The sequence below is a fragment of the Phycodurus eques genome, chromosome 10 (assembly GCF_024500275.1).
Source record: "Phycodurus eques isolate BA_2022a chromosome 10, UOR_Pequ_1.1, whole genome shotgun sequence".
Taxonomy (NCBI): Eukaryota; Metazoa; Chordata; class Actinopteri; order Syngnathiformes; family Syngnathidae; genus Phycodurus; species Phycodurus eques.
In genome coordinates, this window is record NC_084534.1 from 14,234,471 (window position 1) to 14,244,470 (window position 10,000).

The window sequence follows — 10,000 nt, forward strand, 5'->3', positions numbered from 1 at the left end:
TGAGTGAACTGTGTCTGGATCGCCAGCCGAGCTTCATCGCGAGATCCTTCAGATGCTAATGGTGACGAAGGTAACTTGCAGCTTCCATTTAGCAAGCAAACGCTCTACTTCAATACTTGTTACATAAAAAACATAATTTAGTCCCACTATCTGTTGCCAGTACTGATTTAAATTTTCCATTTTGTCCATCTTGCAGGAATTCAACACCCGCGAGTCGGTCTTTTAGGGTTGCGATGAAGTAATGTTTTTTTTTTTTACCCTTTCAAAACACATCATCAATAAAAAGTATTCTCGAATAATTGTATGTATTTTTTAAAACTTACAGGTTATGCATTGAGCAGCTGTTCAACTCCCATTCCAGTACACAGTGCAGACAAAAAAAGGTAATTGAAAGCTTTTTCTTCTCCACATCTCATGACAGCAATTTCAACAATGTATTTTTTAGTAATAATTATGTTTCTTAAGTACACAGGTTGTGCTTTGAGCAGAAGTAGGAACTGCTTTCAAGGACAATGACAACCACAAAAGATCCCATGCACTGCCACCAAAGAATAAAATCCAGATGTGGATAAAACTTTGCTAGATTTGATGCGCAAGGCAATAAAAACCTGGACTATTAAGCAAACGGTAGAGGAGGAGAATTTGGAGGAAAAAAGTGGGAGCCCTATTTGTTCATGCATTTTTGTCTAATGTAAATTCTGTACATAGTTATACTTGTAAATAAATTATTTTTCTGTCAAAAGTACATTCTCAGTGTTGTTTTATGTTCAGAAGTTTGAGATTTTCACAAAAGAAAAAAAATATATTCGTGTCAGTCATTGTTCTGCTTGAGCTGTCTGCTTTCACACAAAGGCGGTTTTCTCAATTCTTTCCTCCAGAAACATATTTGGCTGAAAGTAGCCTATATCTGACTGCTGATCACTAAGGAACGGTATAAACTAGAGGCAAACTGTTTTTCTGATGAAAGAAGAGAGTCTGATCTTTCTTTTGGTGGTTTTGGTGTTTACGTCGTCATAGTACACAATATTCTGTGGGGCTTGAAAAATGAGTATAATTGCTCGAAAATGCCTGGCAGTCTGGGCTTTCCTTGCTCAGGAAACGGTTGGCAGTGAATGAGTTAAGAATAAAGGAATGCCTTTTTATTGTCACTATACACAAGTGCAAAGAGATTGAGATACCGGAACCAATGTATCACACAGACATTTATTGCAGACAGACGCAGTATTGGGCCACTGATAAAGTTTTCCTAAAAATGACAGAGGAGCGGCTGTTTTTAAAACTTTAGATGTGTAATGTACATATAACATAGGTGGCACGGTAGACGACTGGTTAGTACTTCTGCCTCACAGTTCTGAGGACCTGGGTTCAAATCCTCCCCGTGCCTGTGTGGGTTTTCTCCAGGTACTCCGGTTTCCTCCCACATCCCAAAACCATGTATGGTAGATTAATTGAAAATTCTCAATTGCCCGTAGGTGTGAATGTGAGTGCGAATCGTTGTTTGTTTATATGTGCCCTGCCCAAGAAGGCTGATGTGGAAGTTACATTTTAACACAAAGACCTAAAACGGTGACGTACATTAAAAATAGTGATAATCATAAAAATAAGTGAATAAATGAGTCAAAAAAATCAGTAGATAACAAAAAAAAATAAATTAAAACTGGGAAGAGGATCCCATCACTTAAAAGCCAGTCTAAAAAAAAAGTGAGTTTTTAAAGTGATTTTAAAAAATGCAACTGATTTTCTGTCTCACTTCTGCAGGCTGGTCGTTCCAAAGTCGAGGCAGCCTGATGGAAAATGCTCTATCACCTTTAGTTTTAAGTCTCGACTTTGGAACAACCAGAAAGCCCTCACCTGAGGATCTGACGCCGTGGGATGTCGCATACGCATTTAAAAGTTCAGTTTTGTATCTCGGAGCCTGGGCCATCCGTGCTTTAAAAATTATTAGTAAAATCTTAAAATCAATTCTGAAAGACTGGAAGCCGGTGAAGTGATGCTAAAATTGGAGTGGTGTGGTGCCATCTATTTGAATCAGTGAGAGGCCTAGCTGCTGCAAGCACACCTGTGAACGTTGGTTAAAGACTGGTGTTGGCCACTTTTTTAAAGAACTTGTATCAATGTGGACTTTGAAAACAGTCTTCAGAAATATCTAGACTGGGAATTATAAGCTCTTTCGAGTGGCAAAAAAAGTCTCACAGTCTCAGCTGGCTTCAAGATCTACAGTTCCAGTGTGATTAAAGGTTAACACAGTTATAGAGGAAGTGTTCGGCCATTTTCCAGCAATGACATGTAAAGAGAGAGGAAGGAATAGGAGGGAGGCCACAAGGAAGGAAGAGGTTCTTTGTTGGTGCACTTCACTCTCTCTCTTTCACTGCCCTAGCTTCACACTTTTTATTTTCTCCAATCATAAAATCTTTGCTGCTAAAATCTAGAAGTGGGAATCGTAGGGTAGGTTGATATTCAATAACCTACCATTTCTAATGAGATATAGGTGAAGGAAAACCTGTAGAAAGGCACACAAATATATTCAATAATTTTATGATATAAATAGACTTTTCCCTCGTCATTGCACCATGCAGTAGTCTGGGGTCTTTTTACTAGAAGGGCTGAGAACCTCATTGTTCAAAATCCACAAAGGATAACAAAAATCAAAGCACACTAAACATCCATTTGGTAACACTGCGGTTGAAATTGCTCGTTTTTTGGGTGGTGGTTCTGTCTCATGCAAATGAGCCACTACTCCTCCTGCTCCTGCCTGAAGTCGTATGTAGATTTATTCGATTGTTTAATTCCAAACCTGATGGGTGGGTAGGCACTCCAGATACCCAACTATTCCCATGCCAGCAAAAAAAAAAGTAAATTTTCCATCCATAACTTGTGCCCTTTATTGTTTTAAAAAATTCAAGTGTACTTACATTCACAAAGTGCACATTTGGAAGTTAGGTAAGACATGAATGCCATTGTTTCTCTCAACATTTAGTGATGTACGCAAAATGACAACAGTCTTGATGTTATAAAGCTTGCATTGCGGTGCAATCAAATTCATCAGAATTCATACAGTTCATTAATGGAAAATTAAAAACAAAATTTTGACCTGTGTGCATCTGTCAGGCTCTGAGCAGCGAGGCGTTAAATACTTTACAATGTAAAAATGATCCATTTCCACAGGGGCCAGGAAACTCGAATGAAACTTTTATATTGATTTCCGTGTCAGTAATTGGTGATTTTCTTCAGTAAAGAAACGCCACGCACACCAGCAGCTTGTAAATAGGGGTACCTATTTTTTTATTTACCCCAGGGGTACCAATATTTTTGAGCATGACTATAAAAAGACACGTTATGCTTTTTTTTTTCTTTTTCTTTCTTTACCAAGTGGCCTCGACCGCTCATATTCACACCTACGGGCAATTTAAGGTCGTCAATTAACCTACTATGCATGTTTTTGGGATGTGGGAGGAAACTGGAGTGCCCGGAGAAAACTCACGCAGGCACAGGGAGAACATGCAAACTCCACACAGGCGGGGCCGGTGATTGAACCCCGGTCCTCAGAACTGTGAGGCAGACGCTCTAACCAGTTGGCCACCGTGCCGCCCATTCTTGCACTCATGACTGAAAAATTGTGAAAGAATGCATTAATAATACACAATTTTTAAGTAGTGCAAGCAGGAGTTGGTGGCTGGAAAAATATTTTTTTTGGGTGGGAATCAAAAGTGAGGGTCGGCACATAGATTCAAGATATTTCTGGTTATTTTTAATTGAACTGAAAAATGTAGTTTTTTTTTTTGTTTGGGTGCTTGACTGTCTACCTTTTGGAAAATCAAGGCTATCTACAATACACTTACTGCTATGCATGCTGGTCATGTAGAGGAAGTGGCAATGTTTTTTTGTGTACCGTGGTAATGGCTTTTGTTGTTTCAGTTTCACTCTCACTTCCTCCTCAGGGTCTGGCTCTCAGTTTTGTGAATGTGTTGTGCCACTAAACTAATGTGCCTGGACACTAACCTACTAATCCATTGTCATTGCTCGCTGCTGTCATAGCCATCACGCTGAGTAAGGTGTTGCCATTATTGGCAGAATAAAATCCCCCAAAAATCCCAATTTATCCTGCTTATACATCAGGGGAATTTTTTTACCTTCGTATACCCCCCCCCCCCGTAGTATCATAATGGGAAGCATTTCAGAAAAAAACATGTTATTGATGTGTATTTTAGAATCTTGAACCTAATGTATAATTATTTCCAAATAAAAGGCATGGTCATAAGCATTTATAGTCCACCAATATGAAGACTGCAAGTAGATAGTTCATATAGCACAAATGTTGTATTAAGTTTAACAGATATCTGTCCTGGCTGTGGCTCGAGAGGCAGGTGGAGACTGCTGCATTTTTCCCTCACCCTACCTCGCAGTGTCCTACCAGGAGCTCTGGAGCCTTTTTGTTTGCTTTAGGAAGTGCATTGTTTGCCCATCTGCCCCTCCTCCTCACCAGGCTTCAGGGATAAGTCTCCGAGGGCCTAAAACAGATTGGGGACTTGGAGGCATGGGGGGGTACAGTTATTGACAAAACAATGGGGGTGTAGGGTGTGTGTGTGTGAAATTAAAGAAATCAATGGTTGGGTGTTGGGGTGAAGGGAGCATTTGTTAAATTTTGATTTAACTTTTGCTATTTTAGTTCATGGCCTTTTTGTCCTTTACTTACAACTCTTTGACATGTTGGCAATTATTTGATCCCGGTTAAGATCTGCCTTCATTGAAATTTCTTCATTGGATGAGCTAAAACATTTTTAGTATAGATGGACTGTAAAAATAAATCAGTAAATAAATTACACAGGATTCACAATAATTCCCTAAGAAACAAAAAAAAAATCGGAAAACACATTTTTCGACAACCCACTACCAAAAAAAAAATGGTGAAACAAACTTTCACCGAGCCTTACTGCGAATAGCAAATAATACCGTGAATAATTGATGACCCACCAAAACCTACTATGATCCCAAAAGACGTGAATACCATTTCTTACAAACATCCTACAACATTGCTATATCCTTGAAAATTTAAACGGCTTACAGTTAAGCACATACAGTGTAAGCACATGACAATTCTTAACTTTTTTTTTTTAATTTAAAGTACTGTAATTAGCAGAAAATTTAATTATGTTATGAACAAGATGATGACGTTGAATTAGCTGTACAGTCTGAATTGCGATGAAGATATGACTGCACAACAAAACGGAGCAAAACATCTTTTCATCTTCAGGCGCTTTGGGAGGAGCCATATCAATATATGGCTCCTCCCAAAGCGCCTGAAGATGTGGCTTTCTCCATGGGCTTGATGTAAATGGTGTAGGCAGCTGCTGTGGCTGCTTCTTAGAACTATCGCAAAAATTCCCTTGTACTGTCTCTCTTGTATTGATATTGCTCTGCTTGATATTATTTTTTGAGAATTAGTAAATAATAAATGTCATATGCACAACAAAAATAACACATTTTTGCACAACATTTTTTTTTTCATCGCTTTAGAAAACCACAAATTGGTGAATTCACCACTAGGTGGGAGTTAATTGGAATGGAATTCTACCCAGACAGAGCCTCAAAACTGAACCAGCACCAAATTTGGCTTTTTACTTTCTTTTTTCAATGTCATAACCTGTTTGGACTTTAATTGATGGCACCCTCTGCTGGTTGAAGTCATCCCTCCATCCATTTTTTATTCAGCATGTCCTCATTAGGTTACTGGGTAAACTGAATTGGTTGTAGTTAACTAGTGTAATATATTATGCCTCTGTTACTTCAAGACACGAATTATGTAAGTTGTTAATAATTGTTTACTAATACTAGATCCATCAAAATTGTTAATTCATGTTCATCGCTATGTCTTCCTTAGTTTTTTTTCCTTTTGCAATAATTTGGTATTGTGGCTACATTCAATATTCAACGTTACATTTGCTAGCTATTCTTGATATTTAATGCAAACTGATCAAGACAGTGAAATTGGGAGAGAGGCCGAGTGAATCAGTTTTAGTTAGAATACTTACAATACATTGAAACAGATAACTTCCTTCTCTGCAGTGGATATCATTTTAAATATCAGTACAACTTAACAGTGAGCAAATTGAGATATTCAAGGGAGTTAAGCAATCACAGTGTACATCATCCACAAATGAGCAAATTTAACTTGACTGGAACACAGGTTCATGTGTTTCTTGACAGCATTTAGTGATTTCTGTATGAATAAACCCACATAAAACTGTGGCAAGAGACCAAGGATCAACAGCTGCTCATGACGTGATTTTTGTTTTTCTCAAGCCAGTGTAACGGATGCCTGGTTCATATGTACTGCACATACACTCTTAGTTGGGATAGGTAAAGTATAATACACTACAACTCGCCGTTAATTATTGTGTTTGTAAATCACGCAGCATGATTTTGGTAAGTCATTGTGTTTCACCGCAAAATCTGTTAATTTTATGTAAGCATAACGCCAGACAGCCAAGTTGCTATACTTATGGCCTAAAAATATAAATTCATCCACTCAGCACCGTTCTGATTTCGTTGTATTTACAATGGTAGGTAAGAAATTGAATTACCTTTTTGACATATTTTGGCACTTGGCCACCCTCAACATTAATTCTATATATAATCTTTCGTATGATTTGTCATTTTGGGGTATTTGCCTATCCTCCTATGGGATAGTAATTAAGCCCCAATTTTGGTTTGTGTTACAGGGTTGTCAGCCATAACTTCCTGAGCGAAAAATTTTTATTTGTATGTCATCCTTGCCCTGAACTTTTGTTTCTTGCTAGAACAGTCACTAAATTAATCTTGGTGGACAGGGTCCAACATTAAGCCTTTTTGAGTGGTGGCCTGTAGGGCCGGCATGAGCCAAGTTGTGGTGGCCCTGTCAGAACCAGTACTGGCCCCGTATACTCAGTGTATATGAGAAGTTAAAATGATCATTTCATATTTAGTGTCTTTAAACTCCATTATTTAAGCCTTTAAGAAAATTATTACTTTACTTTTTTTATTATTACTTCACTGTAGTTAGTTTTCAGGCAGTATCTCATTTAAAAGTTGACATCCCAACCACTAATACTGGAAAACGTGCAGGATGGAAGCCCAGTGAATTATGTATTGTGACATAAGTGATCAGAAAGAACAAACAAAGAACTTTCACTCCCATCATTCTTCTTGATAAATGTCAGCTTTTATAGATGAACCACACAGGTTGAGTATAATGGTTATAGATAGGGATGCACGATAAGTATCGGACTGATAAGTATCGCCCCAATATTGGATAAAATGACATCACGCTGATTGGTCTGATACAAAAAAAAAAAAAAAAAACTGGACCAAAAACAAGAGCCGTATTATTCAGCGGTGCCTGGTCACCACTCGCCAGCGTGCAGGGTGGTACTGTGGTCTTTAAGCGCATTCGAAATAATCCAAAACAAAGGTTTATGAACTATGCTTATTTATTGCATATTTCAACAATAATATTTTCAGTTGGCTATTTACAAAGTTGTTTTCCATGAGATTTGACGTAAATCTGATGATGTGCTTGCTCTCTGTGTGGCTTGGAATAAGATGGCTCGAGCGGACTCTGCCTTTGTAAAATCTCAAAATGGCCTGTTTAAACATCACATTTTAAACGATTAAGACTAACATACGGGCATTTTTCTACCAAAGAGTCAAAGTTTCGGTCACAAATATCCTAATGATTTATATTGATTTCTGGACAAGTAAATTTGGGACGAATTATAACATAAAAAGTGGCATAAAATCCTTAAATCCCTACCCTAGTCTTACAAACTTTATTTATTACTCTTTATTTGTTTTTCAAACCTCTATAAAATCTCCTATTTTTATATACAGGTGGTTTGAAATTTTTTGCAACATACCTACAATATACCTCCTGTATAGATGTCTTGCATGCATATATTATATATTTACATTTCCTATATCCACTATTGCTGCTGAAAAGATGCAAATTTCCTCATTGTGGGACTAATAAAGGTTCTTATGTTACAAATATTTATTAGTACTTTTTACCTTATATGCCCCCGTTCTCAAATGACCTGTGCAGTGATGTACTTACTCATTTCCGGTTCAGACGGGCGTCCTGTGAGGCTGTTTTATTTGATATTTTTTTTATCTCCAAACCTATTAATTAGCATTTTATTTTGTTGTTCAAAGTTGGTTATTCTACGCTATAATGCCATTCAAGCCAGACCTGTCACATAGATGTACTCTATCACCAAATTACTTATTTCTGTATTTGGTAACTCCATGTCATGATAGCTTAGCAGTCAGCATGGCTCTTTTGTCTTCCCCTGTTAATTATTCCTCATCTTCCCATGGTGAGCTTGATACCTGTAAGAAGTGTTCGCTACAATGGTGGCAAGGATTAGTGACTTATAATGCATTAACACCGGACGCGGACCAGAACAGCGGGAAACAGGGAGGTTGGGTGACTGTTCAATGTGGGCGTGCCCCCCCCCCCCCCCCCCCCTTACAATATAATATGGTGTTTGTTTCATTGATTTCATTTGTGAAATTTGTACTGGCCAATATCTGAAGCGTCATGGTTGCCCGACACAGAACCGTACTGGCCGGTAATGTCAGATGCTGTTTTGTTTTTTTCCAGTATCTGGAACAATCAGTCGTTACAGCCGGACAGAGTCAGCGTTCTGTGATTTCGGACGTTCTGTAACATTTGACACCTCTGTATGAGCATGTGTCTCTCCGCCCCAAGTTTCATCTTCTCGGGTGGCTGTCAATATACTTGGGTGGCCCGCCTAAGTAAAACCTCTCTAGGGGAAACACTACTGCTACAATGCTGTGTGTGTCAACCTAACTTTGCATTTTTCTGTTGACGCCACATGATTGGTTCAGCGCAGAGCAACTTGCATTATTATTATTATTGTCTGTTCGTATTATCTGTCAAAACACGGGCAAATGCAATTTATCAAAGTCTGTTGACCGTGTCTCCTATGTTTTTCAAAGAAAAGTTATTTTGTCTTTATTGTTTAGCTGTTTCTCCGCCATAATTAAGATATATTTTGACGGACCATCGCAGCTGCTAAACAGCGAGACTGCGACGCCCTCGTTGTTGGTGGCCCCTGCGGGCTTTACGCAGAGATGCATGCGCTGGCTGCAGGTTTTACTTGCGTCATCAAAATTCTTTGGGCCGAAACCCGAAAATGCACTTCTGGGCCATTTCAGCCGAAAATCTTCGGTGGCCGAAAAGTTGGTGCATCACTAATTAAGACCACTGTGTTGTCTGTGGGTATGACTGGAGTGTAATACATTACAGAGCATGATGGAGAGATGATATCAAGGTTTAATTTTTGAGCCAGGATAAACCTTTTAGGATTGCCCTTGCAACTTGTCAAACATGTATACAGTTCCCTCCAAAAGTATTGGAACGGCAAGGTCAATTCCTTTGTTTTTGTTGTATACTGAGGACATTTGGCTTTCAGATCAAAAGATGAATGTCAGAATTACAGCTTTTATTTAATTGTATTTACTTCTAGATTTGTTAAACAACTCAGGACACAGCTCCTCGCAAATAACATTTAATATTTGGTGGCATAACCCTTACTTGCAGTAACTGCCTCAAGCCTGTGACCCATTGACTTCACCAGACTGTTGCATTCTTCATTTGAAATGTTTTTCCAAGCCATTACGGCATGCAGCCTCTTCCAGTGTTTGTTTCAAGGGGTCTCTCCCTTCAGTCTCCTCTTCAGGAGGAAAATGCTAGCTCTATTGAGTTAAGGTCCGTCCGGTGTTTGACTTGGCCAGTCTAAGACCTTCCACTTTTTCCCCGTGATGATGTCCTTTGTTGTGTTGGTAGTGTGTTTTGGGTCATTGTCTTGTTGCATGATGAAGCTTCTCCCGATTAGTTTGGATGCATTTTTCTGTAAATTGCCAGACAAAATGGTTTTGTAGATGACGGAATTCATTCTGCTGCTACCATCTTGAGTTACATCAGCAATAAAAACTAGTG

General features: G+C 38.6%; 1 protein-coding gene and 1 long non-coding RNA gene across 5 annotated transcripts in view; both read left to right on the plus strand.

The window, feature by feature from the left end:
- The window catches only part of LOC133408986 (uncharacterized), a 1,950-nt gene extending 644 nt beyond the window's left edge, over window positions 1–1,306 (plus strand). For 2 of the 3 annotated variants that reach the window (XR_009769351.1, XR_009769353.1), the window contains 4 exons: window positions 1–70; window positions 197–238; window positions 326–383; window positions 466–1,306. The exon at window positions 1–70 is cut by the window's left edge. This is a non-coding gene — a long non-coding RNA (uncharacterized LOC133408986). The remainder of the gene's footprint in view (window positions 71–196; window positions 239–325; window positions 384–465) is intronic. The other variant, XR_009769352.1, reaches the window with a different exon arrangement.
- Window positions 1–10,000, plus strand: part of mapkapk2a (MAPK activated protein kinase 2a) — a 31,043-nt gene that overhangs the window by 7,916 nt on the left and 13,127 nt on the right. The gene's annotated exons all lie outside the window — the stretch shown is intronic.